Here is a 20,057-nt window from a genome sequence, read left to right as displayed (position 1 = left end):
GTTTTGCTTAGTCCTTAGGATTTACTGAGATGCTTTATATTCTTTGAGAATTACAGAAAACATTCTTTCCTATTCACAATCAATTATGTTTGAGTTGTGTTCACACTTTTAAAAATCGAAACTATCTGCCAAAAGAAACACCTATTGTATTCTTTGGGAAAAAACAATTAAGACCTATCTGTTTTCATTTGAAATGTTGGGTAGGTTATGCACTAGTTAGATTTTTCAGAAAATATGATACCCAACATCAATATTTATTTTCAAAGATTTTACAACAGCAAAGCTATTCATTTAACCATTAGAATAGTTCAAATCTTCATAATTGAATCTTGTTTTGATACCACAATCCAATTTATGGGCTTTGAAAATATGTAGATTTTTTTACAGAATTTAATGTACTATTCTTGCCTATATTTTTTAAAATCCCTTTATTTATATATTATCTTACTGATCTTCTGCCAAATATTAAAAAAGGAATATATATGCATATCCCGACTTTCTCTGTATGAAGGAAAGATAGGACCAACCACACCATTGAAAGGGGGGAATTCCACAATCTAGGAGCAGCTATTGAAAAGGCTCTCTCCTAGATCCTCACCAGATGTGCTTGTGACTGTGGTGGGACTGAGAGAAAGTCTTCCTTCCAAAGATCTTAAAACTCAGGCGGGTTCATATAAGGAAATATTGTCTTTTGGGAAGTATGAACTTTAAAGAGAGATAATAACCAGCACTTAGAATTCTGCCTAGAATTAGCAAAGGAAAATGTTCCAACAGGGGGCGATCACTTTAGAAAAAAGTTAATACAGCAATACCTTGAGTGAAGCGTTTAATTCGTTCTGTGCCCTTGCTCCTAAATAACTGTTATCTCAAAGCAAATTTTCACTTTGAAATGCTATTTATTCATTCCACCCCTGATTTATTTTGTTATGTGTTTTTAAATAAGAAATAAGAAATAAGAAGCTTGTCAATAGGCTTCTCAAAATACCATAATCTGAGTTCCCTCCAAGAAGGACTAGAACTTCAGTTAAACAATGACCTTAAGCCCCACCCAGAAAGGCAATCCAGAAGAATATCATGGTAGATGACATCAAAAGCTACCGAGTACTAACAGAGACATACTTCCTATATCCAGTTCAAGTTTAGTTAATCCAGCAAGAACATCAAAGCTGCCTCCATCCCATTAGTCAGCCTAAAGATATAATAACTAATGATTGGTTTCAGCCAGGAACCCTGCAGCTGGAGGTCACAATGCATTCTAGAACCTTGCCCCCTTTCCCCAAGCTTATTGGAGAGTGGGAAGTTATCTAGGATCAGGCTTGTAGCTGAAGCCCCTCAACCCCCCCCCCCCCGAAATTCTCAGGGTGGTCCACAAGAAGGCCTTACTGGTAGCGTTATGTTTATTCATATCATGATCTGATCACCCCCCCCCCCTCAAATCAAAATCCTGGCTACGGGCCTGTCTAGGATGGTTAAGTTCAGAGGTTTTTTCCAGCAAATGCCTCTCTACATACTGGGTTATTATGTGTTTTCTGGGCTGTATGGTCATGTTCCAGAAGTATTCTCTCCTAGGAGAGAATACTTCTGGAACATGGCCATACAGCCCGGAAAACACACAACAATGCTGTGATTCCGGCCATGAAAGTCTTCGACAACTCTCCACATACTTTTTTAAAGGCAGTATGACATTCTTTTTTGTTGTGGTGAGGCATTTCAATCCCTTCCATCCCACTCAGCCAGCCCTCCTCTGGCTGGTTTTCCAACACACATGGGGTCCTGTGTACATAGGATGACCTTAAGCTCTGTGTAGCTCCTGTTCACATTTTCATGCTGCACAAGTCAACATGCATCCAATAATACAAGGTGAACATCCTCAGGACTTGTATCAATTCAGTATTCAAGGGAGAGTGGATCCAAACAATTTTGCCTGCAAAATTATTCACAGTAGGTTGTTTGAATGAAGTAGGATGTGTTATGAACAACCAACCCACTGCTTCTTTCCCCTCACTATTTGCTCACACTTTATTTCTCTCTCCCCATTATTGTTGCACCTGCTGCTCCCTGGGGTACTTCCCCTCCCATATTCTCCAAAAAGCACATTATATTTGTTTTGCAGGCCAACCTATAAACATCAAATTAAAAACTGCAACAACAGAAAACTGATCCCCATCTCCAACAGGGGGGCAGCCCCTTGCCTTTGCTTCACCCCCACCCCCAAAAGGGACAACCCAAGCAGAGGCAACTCTCAGGCAGATAAATTGTAATCCTCTTTCAAAAGGGGAGGTGTGGTCCTATGATAGGTTTGCCAGCAGTAGTTTCAGTACCTGGAGCCTAGCTCTAAGGGTCTATAAGACACGACAGGGAGCATTTCACAGAGGGAAGATGTTGCAACAAGCAGAAGCAAACCTCTCTGTGTGTTTCCTGATGTGGAGATAGCAGTGCTTTTCTTTCTCTCTCTCCAGGTGTGCTGACCCCCCTCAGGGCATCTTTGTCAGCCAGCTTTCCCCCCTTTTTAAAAGGAAACAGGTGGTGCTCTGGCTGGTGAGGTCCATCTGTATGCAAAGCTGCTCAAACACCTTTTCAATCACTCAGTGGTTTGTCGAGCTCAGTGCTCTTGTTCATGTAGTCAAATGGGAGTCTGGATTAACTGCTTTGGCATAATGAAAAAGATCTGAGGAATATTCTGTTGGCATTTCCTGGCCTAGCTTGTTTATTTCCTATGTTTCTGTGAAGAATATAGCTGAGTTAAAGATCAGGAAATCACTTTCCTTTCCATTCCATTTATTTATACTCATTTTATTCATAACCTTTTACCTTTGCTTAGTATGAGGTCACCCTATCATTACAAGACAATAACTCCTTTTTAGTGTTATTTTTCTAGATCTTATAAGCCATGGAAAAAAAGCTAACAGGTTAACCCAAGAAACAGAATGTAGTATTAACTTGACCTGTTACCATTTCTGTGCTTTCTAGCGGCCGTTTAACATTTTATCCATCCTAAATCTACTGCCCCTATTAAAAAGCTTCATGTTAAATGGCTATTGAAGGCTTGCTGACCTTGCAACCTTCTTTGTAAGGAGTATGTGCACCCATAGCTATTAACCAAAATTAATTTCAGCACTTTTAAATTGTTAATCTTGCAGAAGACAACTTGCTGGCTCTCTAGTGATTCCACTGGTCATCATTCTGTGTGCTGGAAGACATCACTATGGTTCATGGCTTGTGAACACTGGTGCTTGAAATGTGTTCTATCAAACCCCTTAAAATATTTAATTCCTTTGCCCTCCACCTTATGCAACCACAACCACTTCTTTGAGGTCTAGCAGCCTAAAATGTCCTACTATTATTTTTTCTGCCCATGTTGTCTTCCTTTATACTTAGAAACATCAGATGACAGAACATTAATCCAGGTAGATTATTACACATTCTTGTCATAGTATGACAAAAATATGCCTCTGTAATGTATGTGGGCAGTCAGATTTCCTATTTGTTTTTTAAATGTATGCCATTTAGTTGGCCTGAAAACTTCCCCTTATTTATAGCCTCAGATATGCAATTTTTTTTTTAAAAAAAAAGATCAATCTATCTTGGGGTTTAAAAAAACACTTTAGGTCACAATTCTCAGTTGTTTCTGTTCCTTCCATTGCCTTCGTTTCTGCCACTTATACTAATTTCAGCCATTCGCCGGCTTTCATCTTGGAAAATAGTATTTCCTTTTTGCTATTGCCCTGAAATGTTTGATTTAGCAGCACAAGGACTTTAAATGAGCCCAAAATGTTTGCATGCTGGGTTTAGTCTATTGATGCTACCGGTTGTACATCCACTGAACCACTTGATGCTGAAATTGGTGATTGCTTGGAATGAGTAAGAAATTGTTGTGGACTACAATGAAGATTTGTTCACACCAAGCCCCTTTAGACAACATAAAGAAGAAAACGGATAGATTTCCTTCATTTTCCTGCTGCCTGGCTGTGGGCTGTATTGTCCTTCTAGGAGGTTCCTGCTGAGTGATTACAGTCTTGCTAGACCGGTTTCTTCATCTGATTTTGGGAAGGGAAAAAAGGAGAAAAATCCATAAAAATTGTTCAGTCTGAAGATAAACTGAGAACTTTTGATTTTTAACTCACCACTGAAAAGCACACATTATTTGATTCTTGGTTTTCTGTTTTCACTGTATCAATACTCACTTGCCAGCAACATATAACTACTAAATTCATATTGTATTGTCGAAGGCTTTCATATCCTTTATCACATATATCTATTTTGGTTGGTGTTATGGTGTCAGACGTAATATTTCAGTTGGAAAATATGTTTCCACTTTAAAAAATCCCAATTGAACAAAATAACTTAACAATTGTTATTTCCAGTGCATTAGTCTAGATTTTCAACCATGAACACATATTGTGACAGCCTTGGGAGATTTCCTGAATTCAAAATTATGATGGGAACTTGAGGTTGAGTTATCATCTTTGTTTCTCAACAAGTGTGAAGAAGTTGGGACTACTATTGACTTTAGCCCGAAAAAATAATAAAAAACTCCCATGGAAATGTAGAGAGAACCCCTGGTATCAGGTGGGGTTTGGTTCCAGGACATGCCCTGCCCCCACTGACATCAAAATCCATAGATGCTCAAAGCCCATTGTATACAATGATATAGTAAAATGCTGTCCCTTATATAAAATGAAAAAGTCAAGGTTTGCTTTTTGTATTTAAATATATATATCTTCAAACCATGGGCAATGGAAACTGTGGAATCCATGGAAACAGAGGGCTAAGTGTATATGTGTAGGATCTGATCCCAGTTAAAATGCCCCCTTTTTCAAGCCATATCCAGAGTTATATCCATGCACTAATTCATGTAGGAGACTACCATAATTTGAAAGCAGGTGTATTTCATCCAAATGAGGATTGGATTGGGATTGTAGCTGAAGATGATAAAAATCATATCATGTCACTAGCCAAGGCTCTAATGACAGTGATAGATTCAAAATTACCCTCAGATGGTGAATCTGATCTTCATTCCCTATTCAGTTCAGAACCATTTGAGCTACAGTTGGATAGTACTTCTGTTTTCTCTGGATTAATCTTATTAATTGGCCTTCATCCAGTTCCGTTTCAAGATGTTAATCCATTTTGAAAGTAGAGACCCTTTGTTGCCAATTTTTTTAGCCAGGAGTATCACTGTTTTCCTTTTCAAATGAAGCAGAAAATAATGATGATGATGATGATGATGATAATTTACTAATAGATCACCAATTACTATTATTAAATGGTTTCATTTTGCCCAGTTGTTTACTTAATTTTTCAATTTCTGTGATTTTCTATTTTATTCTGAATTTAATTAAGCATCATTTTATGTTAATGCGTAACATATTAGATACACAGAAAAAAAGAGAGATCTCAATCTTGATGATATGTTTCCAATCATAACTCTTTTTCTCACACCAGGGAGGCATCTTTCCCTTTTCACAACATCTAATAAGAATGTCATTTATAAAAATTACCCTGTTTGAAAGAACACAAACTGCAGCCCAATACAGATCACAGTGGAAAATGATGGAAAATTACATAAGAGCTCTCCCTACTTCAAGTCCTTTCTCTTCTGCCCCTGCCCCCATCCCTACATCTGCTGTCTTATGAAATGTGCAAAGTGTATCATGTCATTTCAGTTTACAGTTGCTAATGATCCCTTTGCGTATTTTGTTGGTGCATTATTTATAGCCCCTTATGAAAGGGTATTTTTACAATATTTTGCTTCTGTGATGCTACTGACATCCCACAGATTGAAATGTCTACAAACATACAGTGTTTGTGTATATGAACATCTGTATCACTATCATAATTATATAATAACTTTTGTTTTGTGTAAACATTCTGTTGATTGTCTTGAATCTGATTGCATAAATCTTTAAAAAAGTTGAGCCTTATAGCTGAAAATGTATTTGCAATATGTTGTTGCTGAAAGTATAAGGAACTTTCATAGACATCCTTTAACCAGAAGTCCTTGTTTTCTAGTGCCTCCTAAGTTTGTCCCTGAAAAGACAGTCAGAGCTAAAAGGCTCTCATTTTGACTTAATAAATTCCTTTTTGAACCCACTTGTTAGTCGAGCGTTGTTCACACTAACAACAGAAAGGGTCCTCTGTCTCGGGCATAAATTACTCTTATGTGCCACTGTCTCTAAGCAGCCCCCCAGTTATGGATTGCTTTGTTCTCAACTTGACAGGAACATAATTAGAACTGTTGATGAAATCTACCAAATTGTTCCTCCGTGGCCTCAATGGTCAGGAAATTTGGCTGAGTCGTATTTGTCACTGGCGTAAAGGCTCTAAACACTTCATATTAACTATGTTATTAATGTGCCCTCTAATCTGTCCATGAATTGGTAACACTTGAAGTGAGCGGTGTGCTAATAGCACCTTGTGATAAATACATTGAAATGCTCTTTAAAAGTTTCCAGACAATGAAAAAAATGGTAGTAAGAAAGTGCAGCTTTCCATGGTGTTTTGTCTTTTAAAAAGAAATCACATTTTGTTTGTATATTGAGACTTTTTCTTAGCTCAGTGACAACTTTGGTAATCCTTTACCTGGAACTGCCAGAGGAAATGAGTGATGTGACCATAACAAATTCTGACAAAATATTTACAGTCTTTCTAGGGCAATGCATACTGAGTATGACTGTGTGCAGAAAAAGCAAATACATAGTCTAAATAAGCACAAAGGTATTTTAGTGGCTTCCTAACTTGGATATGTACATGACCTCTCTAGTATTAACATGGGATACAAAAAGGGAATTAAGACAAAAAATCTAAACGTCTGTCTCTTATAAGAGTTAGGCTGTATCCACAATGCATAATAGAAGTTTGATACCACATTAAATGTCATGGCTCAATGCTATATAATTCTGGGATTTGCAGTTATGTGAAACATTTAACCTTCTCTGTCAGAGAGATCTGATGCCACAACAAACTACAAATCCCAGGAATCCATAAGATGGACATATGGCAGTTAAAGTTGCACTGCAGTTTTGATAGCCCCTCAGTGCCTATCTATAAAGGCATTAAAACCTGTACTCATCCTGACATGGCTCCTGGCTGACTATTTCTGGTTATTATCCTATGATAGTCACCAGAAGTGGAGAAACATTTTGAGTTAATCCAGTTTTGCCTCACTTTACAAAATATCAGGGAATACTGAGTTTGCCTGAAACTCTAGAGTATCCCATGGCTTCCTGGCAGTATGGACAGCAAAAATAGGTCTGAGCCAGGCTGATCTACATGGGTCTGTCCATGTGCTGTCTACTGAACTGTGATTTATTTGAAATTTCTAAGCAGAAGTTAGATGACAACCTTTTAGGAATGATTTATTGTGGGTTCCTGTACTAGCAGGAAGTGGACTAGGTGACACTTAGATTCCATTTTCTGATTCCATTATTATGTGATCGGAACCATCAATGTCCCTGAACTCTAAAGCAGTGGTTTTCAACCTGTGGTCCCCAGATGATTCGGCCTTCAACTCCCAGAAATCCTAACAGCTGGTAAACTGGCTGGGATTTCTGGGAGTTGTAGGCAAAAAAACCCAAACACCTGGGGACCCACAGGTTGAGAACCACTGCTCTAAAGTAAATTTGCTTCAGAACATATACAGAGTAGAAAACAAAAATTAAAGAAAAAAACATAGTTATAAATGCTCATTCCAAGGATGAGTCATAATGCTCTAGAATGCCTTTCCCCACTCACCCATCCCGAAGACTTTTCTCAAATATACAAAGTAGAAAATGGCTGTTGCAAGCTGCCTTGGCCCATTATGTACACTGTGCGATAAGGCCACACTATACAGGGTGTTTGAAAAAGAACTCCCTAGTTTTAAGTTAAAACACATTAAAACTAGGGAGTTCTTTTTCAAACACCCTGTATTCAGTGAAAAATACATATGGGCATAAATTTTTTTCCAGGATGATGGAGGGCAGGGCAAGTCAGACTACCTTCTGCTACAATCTGAAATACCCAGATAATCAATGAAGCATCCAAAATTCATGCGAGGACAAATTATTTCTCCCATCCATAAACATTTAATCATCCTTAAGTGTGAAGAATCTTACAAGCACATTGTGTACTTAGAATTCTCTCCATGTGTTTACTGTAGTTTAAGTAAGTGTGCACAGGATAGTTTTACCTGATGCTTTTGTGGGGAGGGGGGGGTCAGCTCCCATGGCCTACTCTTGGGATATCTCTATCACCTGCTATTCCCACCCCCATGCCAGGACCCATTTTTCTTCACTGTGTCAGAAATTTCAGTGGTGATTCATGCTAAAATATCTATAAACTGCCGTAGCATGGGTTTTGATATACAAGCTTTAATGGACAACTCTGACAATGTAATGCCCAGAATTAAATCTAGAGTAGAGAAAACAGTAATTTACTATAGCTATGCTATAAGAAATGAAGTAAATTGATTTTCAGTTTTGCAGTATCTTTGGATTACTTCCTTTTAGCTGAATGACAAATGAAATAAAAGTGCAAGGCATGCAGCATCTCTTACAATAATGTTAGTATCTGATTGATAGTAACCAATATATGACTACAGCTTTGGCTGAGATTCCATGATTAAATTATCTTAAAGTTCTCAAGTGATAATAGGAAATGTTTCATATTAGGTATGCACTGTACTGTTTTGAAGGCCTTCTTCTACATTGAACCTCATTTATTTTTTTAAAAAAACTTTTCTCTATTAAGCAAAAAGGCAGATGCAGATTCTATAATCTTGAACAGAGGAGTGCGGTGCTGGTGGTGGACTATTTCTCCACCCCATTCTATATTGTTTCTATAAGTTGCATTCCACTGAAAGGATAAAAACATGGTGGAGCAGTTTTCTTTGCCCCTTGGGTGAAGAACAGGGAGAAGAAACATTTTAAACAAAATAATGGATGGAGGAAAAGGAGTTAAGCAATGTTGCAGGCTGGTTTTCTGTTTAAAAAATTAGCCTTATAGCTGAATTTTAAACATGTACTGTCTGCCCTTCACATTTGTGGGTTTAACTTTTTTTGGATTTGATTATTGATAGATTTGATTTTCTAGGAATTTGTAAATTTTCCAGCATGACCCTAGGTCAATGTCTGCTGGAAGCTGGCCATAGAATTATGCTGAAGAATCCAGAGATTCTCTTAGGTTAAAAAACAGGGCTTTTAAATTCACTTTTCCACACTTTTTCAGAAGTCCTGACTCCACAGCTTATATTTGCATCAAGAGTGAGAAGGCGTTATGGCCTTCACACATTTCCTGGAAGAGTCCATTGTTGAAATAAGACTGTAGTTATCAGCTTCCCAAGGCAAGTGCAAGTAATTTCTCTGTATATAGTCTGCAAACCCATCATTCGTTTTGTCCGATAAAGAAACCACATGTGATTTGTGTATACAAATTTAATAATCTGTTAAAAGAATGAATGTGTCAGGGTCTATTTCATTGGTTATGGGATCAAATATGGGATCTACTTCTGTAATGAGCTCTGTATCCCATTACACTATGTAACACATTTTTTTCCTGGGTTATAGATGTCATTTCCTAATTAGTTCTATCATAAAAACATGGAAAAGGTTTATTAAACAGCCAAAACTTTATTTTTGCAAAACATCCTGCAGCACATTTTTTATAATTTTTCAATGAATGTGTCAGAGAGTCTCAACCAATTCAACATAGTTTGTGGCAACTACAAAAATGAAGTTTCTGGAGTGTAACTGCCACTTTCAAAGTTCTGCACAGTTAAACAGAAAATAACTGTTTAACTGGTTCCTTCCAAACCAGGAATAGAAATTTTTTCAAATTATGTTACATGGTGTTATGCGTCCCACCATTCATTCAGATCTTAGGCTAAGCTTTGTACTATGCACCACTTTATAGTTAACATTTTGTGTTTACTCCACGCATATAAGCATTATCTTCCTTAGATAGCAAATAAGCAGATACAAGGTTTATGTAATTTTAAAAATATAAACAATGCAAATAAACTGTATTCTGAGATAAACTTCAGAGATGTCTACAAGCCATACAATCACTTCGCCATGTATAGACAGTAATCAACCACAATAATAAGAGTACAGTAAAAAGAAGACCAATATAAAATCTTTTATGTGAATTATTTTCCCCATCCAATTCTCCTCTCATCCAAAATTATGTGGAATGGCTTACATTGTGCAAGGTGCTTCCATCCATTTTGGGAAGTCCAGTGTATCTTCACCCTATTCAATACAGCTCATACTTTTGGTGCATCATCCTATAGCCTTTGTTGAGATTCTGGCAGAATACAGAGTTTCAAAGGGATTAGAAAAGATCAATTGCATGACTGGAAAACTATTTGTACAATAAAATATTTGGGTCTAGGCTAATGATGAGTTTCATCACACTGAGAGATGCTACCTTCTGATGCTGAGGACTCTTAATGTCTATCATAATAACATATATGGAATGGGACCTGTTTCTCTTCCATAATATTTTTTTTCATTCTGGAAACATTGTGGTACTAAGAAATGCCTGCTACGTGTGTTAAGATTGCCTTTCTTGCCTTGCACATTTTAGTCAATACCTAGTCATCATATTTTTGCTTATATGTTGGAACTTCAAGGCAACAGTCCAATTCACATCAACTTTCTTTTACACAGACAGACTGGTTTTAATGCTTTTTGTTCCTGAATACTTACTGTATATACTTGTGCACAAGTCAATTTTTGATAACAAAGTATCACCCCCAACACCTTGGGTTGATTTATACAGGAATCAGTGCTGGAATAGGGATCCATCCACTGCATGAAGGCAGTGTCAAGAAGTAAAGTTCCCACCCCATTATTCCTCCTTTCCAAAACCAAAGAAATGAAGGCATCTCTGTCTCCTTCCCTCCTTCTTCGCCTTCTTTTTCAGCCTGAGTGGAGTTCAGCAATGTGGAGGTGCTTGAGATGGAGCAGAGAGGCTGTGACAGCCAGTTTTCATGGGATGAAGATATCTGAAATAGGCTTAGCTAAGTTAGGTTTTACTGCTTACTACCATTGTAGGTGAAAAAAGTGAAGCAGCAAAGGGTTGCCTTTTTAAATTCATCCTTTAAATCTGGATATTATTTGGGCTCTCTGTTCTGACTAATTCAGTTCAGACATGTCTTGCAGGAAACCTGCACTCTTCCAATTTTGATTTTGTCTTCATAGTTATTTCAAGAATGGGAATGGTCAAACTCCAGCATTCTTTACCATTGACTGGGCATGTTAGAGCTGCATCATAGGGAGCCTGGTTGGATGCCATCTTGTTCCAGTCCAACAGAGACTTTTTACCAAACTTTAAAAAGGGAAGTTCTAGTAATACTAACTTCACAGAGGCTATTTCATTCAGTTCAAGGGGATATTTAGAAATGAATTAATTTCACTAGTGAAAACCAGAAATTATTCCAGAAGTCAGCAGACTTTTGTTGCTGTAAAAATTCAGACGATTATGAAAATTGAACCTACTAATTTGGTTAATAAGTGCTCCCTCACAGCATCAGTAGTATGGAGCATATGCTCCTAGATGCTCATGTTTGAAATAATGATTCACAGTTAATCGTTATGAGAAATAGCTTACCACTTCATAAACTCTAGGAAAGACTGTTTTCTTTTTCAAACATTTAAATTACTCAGCCATTTTATGCATTAAACCCAATTATAAGCGATAGTATTTCAGAGATTTTTCAAAGCTATTTCTTGCATGAGAATTACTTCAATGCACTTTATCACATAGCAGTCGGATCCATTCTGGCCTGCAGCATCTCGGGGATCTTTAACAGACAACAGCAAGAATCTCAGGCTGCAAACATTTGAAATCAGTGGGATTTCCCTCCCTCCAAGTGATCATGGATAGAATACGGCTGCATATCAGCTACAGAAATCCCCTGTGTCAAAGATGGAATGGTGTGCTCCCCCAGTTATTGTTGAACTGCAAGTCCCTGTAGCCCTAGCCGGCAATGCCATTGAACAACATTTGAAAGGCGACATAAATCCCAACCCTGCTCAAAAGGAATTTGTATACCATCAAATAATACAGACAACCAAGATTTCTCTGTACTTTTAAACAAAATTAAGTGGGCCATGGTTTTGAGCTCCAGATGTTTTCAAAGAAATTAATTCTGCAGTCTCATTGAACTGCCTGAGCAGCTGACCTCCGAATTGTCCCTGAGATTGTTGTATTAAAGTTGCCAGTGACTAAGATTTACCAAGTAAAGTCACACTTATCAATAGCTTTTCTTGTTAGATATTCAAAGTTCAAGAGCTTATTTGTTTTACTTAAGTTCTCTGAAGTACATCCAAAAGCACTGGCCTTATTATATCAGCTAATAGAAAAACTATGTTAATCACTGCTGCCTGGTAAAAGCAACTTATTTGATATTCAGAGAAAATATAGTGGTCTGAACCTGCTGCTTCTCAGTCTCAACTGTAGTTTCAGAATGGGGGAAGTGTAGCTTTATAAATTATTCAAGTAACTTTTTTTGTGAAGTATAATGCTGATGGGCAGCTGTTCACTAGTTTAACTTGTGATAAAATACTAGAGAATTTGTTGGGATTGTTTGCACTAGGTTGTTTCTACATAATATATTTATTTGTACTTGCTGGTATAGTAGTAGTAGTCATCGTGATAACAACAATAACAACAACAACAACAACAACAACTTTATTTTTATATCCCGCTACCATCTTCCCAAAGGGACTCGGGGTGGTTTATAAGTGGGACCAAACCCAATAATAACAGAGTTAACAAATAAAACACATTTAAAATGCAGGTAATAATGTAATAAGCTAATACACAATTAAAACAATAAAGTATAAAAACATCATTTGAATAAATCAAAACCAGTCTCAATAGCCAGAAGATTTTTACTCTATCTTTTTCTCCAAGTAACTTACAATGTAGAAAGGATAACAGTAAACAAATATAGAAAAAATATTTAAAAGTTGTTTTTAGATATAATTGAACTATTCCTAGACAGTCACATCCCAAAAACCTGTATGAAAAGTATTTATTAAAAGGACAATGAGTACATTCCAACTCTCTAGGGAAGACATTCCAGAGCCTGGGAGCAGCCATAGGGAAGTCTCCCCCATATTCCCACCAAATGATCTGTATGAGTGGCATGACTGAAATGAGAATTGTCATACAGCACAGTTGGTTTTGGCTGCCCTTGCTTACAAATCCATAAAGTGCAGTGTGTAAACTGGTTAATCACACATGAGTGAAATCTGGACCTAGAGCTGTTTTTGCAACTCCTAAGACTTCCTCTCAACCCTACATGACTACTAATCTTTTCTGACAAAAATATTCATTGCCTCTCTTATATATGTTGTAGATGCCCCATGCTGTACTGTTTAACATTAAAATTATTGGTGTTTAGAACAAGAAATGGGCTTCTCTCTAGATTCAGTCTCCCCACCTTTGGGGGTAATATTGGCATTCTGCATAGCCTCCAGGGGACCCAGGGCAAAACACTGGCCTCTGGATCTGCTGAAGTTCTCCATTACTGTCATAGATTACCCTAGTAGCAGCTTGTGGCAACACCTTTCAAGTACAGTAGAATCCCGGTTATCCGATTTAAATGGGCGGACCCCAACTCGGGTTACCCGGATTAATCGAATAACCCAGATTGTAGGCCCAGGCGCCTAGCAGAGGGAGAAAACTTCTTCTGTCAGGCGCTTGGACCCAGGGAAGCGCGAGGCATGCCGCTGCTTAGTGACATGGCTCACGCTTCTCTAAAGGCCCAAGCGCAGAGTGGAGGGAGATATTTTCTCCCTTCACCCGGTGCTTGGGCCCAGGGAAGCAAGAGGAGAGGGAAGCGCCTCGCCTTTTCCTCCTCTCGTGCGAAGGAGCTCCTTCTTGCAAGAGGAGAGGGAGAGGCCGGAGGAAGCAGCCCGTGATCGCTGCTGCAGCAGTGCTCGTGGCCTACTTCCCTGGGCCAGGCCCTCGCCCCTTGGGAAGCAGCCCATGAGCACTGCTAGGCAGCAGCACTCGTGGGCTCCTTCCAAGGGGTGAGGGCTCCTTTGGGAGGGGGAGGAGAGGGGGAGGGGGGGTTGGCAGCCGCTTAGATAATCCAGAGCCTCGGTTCACTGATATTTTACTGTATGTGGGATTGTATATGCCAGATTTAGCTGTGATTTCCTAGTTCTTTTCTTCTGTTGGCTTCATGACCTTTTACCTGACGTTTTAGACAAAAATGTGTTAAATGATCTAATCACCACCAGTGTGACTATTTATTCTCCCAATCCATTGGTGTTCAATACTTGTTCTCTAAGGCCAAAACAGCATAGTATTGGTAATGTTAATAAAGCATTGGCAAATTTATTCAAAGGTGTTTTCCAGTCCTTGTAATTTATGTAGCATAAGTGTACAAAACAAAAAGCACAAATCTCATTCTTTTCAGTGGATATTTTTGTCGCTGGCTCTTCTCATGCACATTCCACGTAATTTTGATTGAAGTCAATACAGCTGAACCTTGAGGTGAAGGCACTTGGGCTCCTACAAGGATTTTATTATCAGAAGATTTGAGCTCTGATGAACAGCTTATAAAAATCTTCACTATTTCCTTTTACAGTGGCAGTAGTGGTATTTGGAGCTTCTTGAAAAATCAAAGAAGTTCTATAAAGGTCTGATAGTAAAGTACTCCATCAGAGATTATACTGATCCAAACAGAGTGGGAAAAGGAAAGTGCTTGAGCCATGGGGTAGGCATCGGTACCAATTTAGCAGCAAAATCACTTTGAATGGCAAGAACTGTGAGCCTAAGGAGTTAACCTGAGTCCTTACATCCAGAATTAGATAATTTGGCATCCCTTCCTGGATGAGATCAGTTATTGGAAAGCTGATATGCATATAGTTTTCTTTTTATGTGATTCAAATACTGCATGCAAGACACAGAAAGGAGTTACAAGACAATAAATTAGCCCTATAGCTAATCTAAATGCCATTTCTAAAAAAGGAAGTATGACGAATCTTATAAATAGTTAGACATTACTTAGCTTCAAACTACTTTGGTCAAGTGTGCTCTGTGCCAAAAAGTCACAATTTTAAACATTAGCTAGGAGATTAATCAAGAAAGGCACAAAAACCTTCTTTACATCATAGGAAACCAGAATGATTTAAAAAATAATTTGTAGGGGAAACAGCACTTGTCCCAGACATTTTGTCACGCAAACTTGCATCAACCAAAAGTGGTCACCAGTTTGTTTGATTAGAGGGCCAGATTTTTTTTCTGAGCCTTCACATCTCTGGCCCAAGAATCCTCCACAATTGGCAAAAATTGCTTGATCGTTTCAGGGAGTTCATGCATACATGCAGGCATGTGGTTGCTGAGTGGTATCATTTCACATGCTCAATACTGCTGCTCACTCAGCACAGTATACTTACACAGTGCTTTTGTGTTAGCCTCTAATAAAGGCAACCAGTCCTCATTCAGTAGGACGCTGTGGTAAACGCTTGTAATCTAATAGTGAACAACAGTGATGACCTCATCATACGATGTGTTGTACGATACTTCCACTCCAGGTGGAGGATGAATGGTGCACCACCCATCACATGATGTAAAGAGACTCTTTGAGACCGCATCTCCTTCTATGAACCGGCGCGGGCATTGAGGTCTGCTGGTGTCACGACCCAGGCGGCAGAGGCACCAATAACCATACACAGAGGCCAGAATCTATCTAATATCTTTATTGAAGGAATATATAAAGTTAATAAAAACAAGTATAGGAAATAGTCCAGAATTAGACCCTTCAGGAAAGGTCAGAATTAGTCCAAAAAAGCAATGTCCAATAAGAAATATTAAGGTCCAAAGTTGTAATCCAATAACCGAAACACTCACTTTGCCAAGCAAAGTGAGGGGAGATGACAAGGTCCTTAGTCCATAAAACTTGAGCGTGGCTAGGAAATAACTTGATACTTGAAGCAAGGCTTGAACGTGGAACAAGGTAACTAAGAACAAGAACAAGGTCCGTGGAATAACTTGGTAAAATCCGTGAAACAAGGCAAGGATTAGTCCTGGGAAACAAGGCAAAGTCCGTAGGTAAACAAGGCTGGGAAGCAAGGCGAAGGCTGGATAGCAAGGCAAGGCTTGAGCTGAAGCGAGGCTTGAATCGGAGCGCGCTGTCCAGACACGACTTGCTCCGTAGGCTGACGAATTGACTCCGCGAAGTTGCTACGCGGGCAAAACACCTATATAATAGAGTCCAACTTTCTCACCAAAGCGGTTCTCTGGGAATCAGAAACGAAAGCTAAACTCTAAGACCAGATGTTAAACTCCTTAAAGATTCTCACGAGAACCAATGTTAATTGGCAACATTCTTAGCTGCTATCCTCGCACTCCTGCGCGAAGCTGAATCCAAACTTCTCTGTTGTTTACAAAACTCCCGGCGCAAGAACACGGGAGAAGTAGGCTCTGGGGTTGTTTGACATACTTCTGGGACACAACTTTCTTGCAGGTGCAAGGTTCCCAGATCTGCCTGGGAAAGATCTGGCTGAGAGGAATCCAGTTCAGACTGGGAAGGTAAAAAACCCAAGTTTTCATCTTCATCAGGAATTACAATGTCCTGAGCAGGACTACAAGGCCCATGGTTCATCACACTATCCCCCTCCTCAGGGCCCCTCCCAAACTGGGGTCCTCTCCCCGAGGCGCGAGGTCGCGGTTTGGTGGGATAGGTCAGATGGAAGCGACGGGTTAGATCAGGAGCATGGACTGTGGAGGCGTCTTCCCAAGAGCGTTCCTCAGGGCCAAAACCCACCCAGTCAATGAGATATTGTAGGCGGCGGCGATGAAAGCGAGAATCCAAAATGTCCTCAACCTCGAACTCCTCCTCCCCATTCATCAAAACAGGAGGGGGGGCCGGTTGGTCTGTATCAGGACGCACACCATCCGCCGGAAGGAGCAGGGAACGGTGAAACACTGGGTGAATGCGCATTGAACGCGGAAGTTGGAGTTTGAAAGTCACGGGGTTTAATTGCGCCACCACTGGATAGGGGCCAATGAAGCGGGCATCTAACTTCCGGCATGGGCGGTGGGAGGGCAGAAAGCGAGTGGACAGAAAAACCCGATCTCCTACCTTGATTTCGGGGCCCGGCTGGCGGTGTTTGTCAGCGTGGCGTTTATAGTCCTCCTTGGCTTGGTCCAGTTGCTGGAGCAAAAGTTGTTGCACCGCTGTGAGTTCCTGCAGCCAATCCTCTGCTGCGGGAACTTCTGAAGTTTCACTGACAGGGGGAAAGAAACGTGGATGAAAGCCGTAGTTTGCAAAGAACGGCGTTTCTTTTGTAGAAGCTTGAACTCCATTATTGTAGGCAAACTCAGACAGTGGTAGCAGAGAAGCCCAATTGTCCTGTTGGTAGTTTACATAACAGCGAAGGTACTGCTCCAAAGTGGCATTGGTGCGTTCCGTTTGCCCATCTGTTTGGGGATGGTGAGCTGAAGATAAGCGAGAGTCTATGCCCAGTAGTTTTTGTAGTGCCTTCCAAAAACGAGAGGTGAATTGAGATCCACGGTCTGTGACTAAACTCTTGGGCAATCCATGTAGTCTGAAAACATGCTGAAGAAATAGATCCGCAGTTTCTTTGGCCGTGGGGAGGCCTTCGCAGGGAATGAAATGGGCTAACTTGGTGAAAAGGTCCACCACCACTAAGATCGTGGTGAATCCACAGGAAGGTGGTAGGTCAGTGATGAAATCCGCGGAAATTATTTCCCATGGGCGAGATGGGGTAGGAAGGGGGTGTAAAAGCCCTGAGGGCTTTTCCCTTCGTATCTTGGAGCGCTGGCATACTGGGCAGGTGTTGACATATTTTTCTACATCCTTGCGGATCTTGGGCCACCAAAAATCCCTTAGGATCAAATGCATAGTTTTAAATAGTCCGAAGTGTCCTGCTGGTTTGCAGTCATGACACAGACGAAGCGCTTTTTCCCTGCCCGGTCCGGGTGGGATATAAACATGATTTCTATAGCAGAGCAGCCCATCTTTAAGCGAAAAGGGAAAATGCAGACCTTGGCGAAGTTGGTCCTGCGCCCAGGCATCTGCTTGCTGACTAGCCCTGATTTCTTGAGCACAGATGGGTCCTGGAGGAGGGGAAGTTGAACCAATGGGAATGGATTTGGTGTTCCCCACCGTGAGCGTGGCAAAGTTCTCGGGTTGTAGCAGTTGGGATTCAAAGGTCTCCTTGCGTCCTGCAGCGTATTCCGGTTTACGTGACAGGGCGTCTGCTTGCTTGGTTTGGGCTGGGGTCACATAATGGATCTGGAAGTTAAAACGTTCAAAGAATAAAGCCCAACGTTGCTGCCTTTGATTTAGTTTGCGGGCAGTTCTTAGGTGTTCTAGATTACGATGATCAGTGTGAACTTCAATGGGAAATTTGGCCCCTTCTAGCCAATGTCTCCAAGTTTCAAAAGCTGCCTTTATGGCCAGTAGTTCTTTTTCCCAAATGGTATAATTTTTCTCTGGTGTGGTTAGTTGACGGGAGTAAAAGGCACAGGGATGAAGGTGGTCTCCCACCGGTTGTAAGAGTACAGCCCCAATTGCCACATCCGAGGCGTCCGCTTGCACAACAAAAGGGGTTCCAGGATCTGGGTGCTGTAGAATTGGCTGGGACGTGAATAATTTCTTTAGTTGCTGGAACCCTTTCTCTGCTTGATCAGTCCAGCGGAAGGGCTGTTTTCCACGGATGCAGCTAGTGATTGGGTCAGACCAGTGGGCAAAATCTGGAATGAACTTGCGGTAATAGTTCGCGAACCCCAAGAAACGCTGCACCTCTTTCTTGTTAGTTGGCGCCCGCCATTCCAATACTGCTGAAACTTTGGCTGGATCCATGGAAAGCCCTAGAGGCGAGATGCGGTAGCCAAGGAAATCTACCTCTTGTAGATCAAAAGCGCATTTTTCTAGCTTGGCATAAAGTCCATGATCCCGCAATCGTTGCAACACCATTTTGACGTGGTTCTCATGTTCTGATTGTGATCTGGAAAACACCAAAAAATCGTCCAGGTAGATTATCAAGAACCTGTCCAGATAGTCCTGAAAAATATCGTTGACAAAATGCTGGAACGTTGCGGGAGCTCCGCATAAACCGAAATTCATAACTCGGGACTCGAATAATCCGAATTTAGTCTGGAAGGCGGTCTTCCACTCGTCCCCTTCTCTGATGCGAACTAGATTATAAGCCCCCCGAAGATCCAGCTTGGTGTAGACCTTGGCTCCTCGAAGTCGGTCCAGTAGATCCGAGATTAAGGGCAGGGGATAGCTGTTCCGCTTGGTGATATTGTTCAATGCTCTGTAGTCCACCACCAAGCGTAATTCCCCTGACTTCTTCTTCACAAACATCACTGGGGAGGCGGCTGGGGATTGAGAGGGTCTGATGAACCCCTTGCGAAGGTTTGTCTCTAAGAATTCCCTGAGAGCTTCTTGCTCTGGTTCAGTCAGGGAGTAGAGATGCCCTCGCGGGATCGGGGCCCCCTCCACCAAGTCAATGGCACAGTCATAAGGTCTATGTGGGGGTAATTTCTCGGCTTCTTTCTCATTGAATACATCCCAGTACTCGGAGTACTTCTTTGGCAAGGTGATGATGGGCTCGGTGTCTGTGGCATGGCATACCTTGGCTACGAGGCAATGGTTTTGGCAGTACGGTGAAGCAAACTGCAGTTCTCTGTTGGACCAGGAGATGTTAGGGTCGTGGAGTGTCAGCCATGGAATTCCCAAAATCACAGGGAAATGGGGAACCTCGGTAACAAAGAAGGAAATCTCTTCCATATGTTCCCTTATCCACATCCTGGTGGGTTCCGACCACTGGCTTACGGGGCCCGTCTTGAGAGGACGGCCGTCTATGGCTTGCACCACACGGGCATTCTTGAAATCATGATATTGTAATCCCAGAGAGTCGGCATACTCTCTATCGATGAAATTGTTGGTAGCTCCAGAGTCTATCATGGCGTGGATCATGACGGGTCCCCTTTTTGCTGACCACAATGTGACCACGAGAATGAACAGGACCCCGGTTGGCGGCTCTTGGATGGATTTTTTGACCGGGTTGGCGAGCCTCTCT

The 20,057-nt window shown here is 40.7% G+C and overlaps 1 protein-coding gene across 5 annotated transcripts in view; it reads left to right on the top strand.

Moving 5' to 3' along the window:
- esrrg (estrogen related receptor gamma) overlaps positions 1 to 20,057 on the top strand; it is a 509,706-nt gene that overhangs the window by 209,813 nt on the left and 279,836 nt on the right. The window lies entirely within an intron of this gene.

Source organism: Anolis carolinensis, chromosome 1, assembly GCF_035594765.1.
Source record: "Anolis carolinensis isolate JA03-04 chromosome 1, rAnoCar3.1.pri, whole genome shotgun sequence".
Taxonomy (NCBI): Eukaryota; Metazoa; Chordata; class Lepidosauria; order Squamata; family Dactyloidae; genus Anolis; species Anolis carolinensis.
The sequence above is the reverse complement of the archived record's forward strand: the minus strand, read 5'-3'. Positions and strand labels throughout refer to the sequence as shown.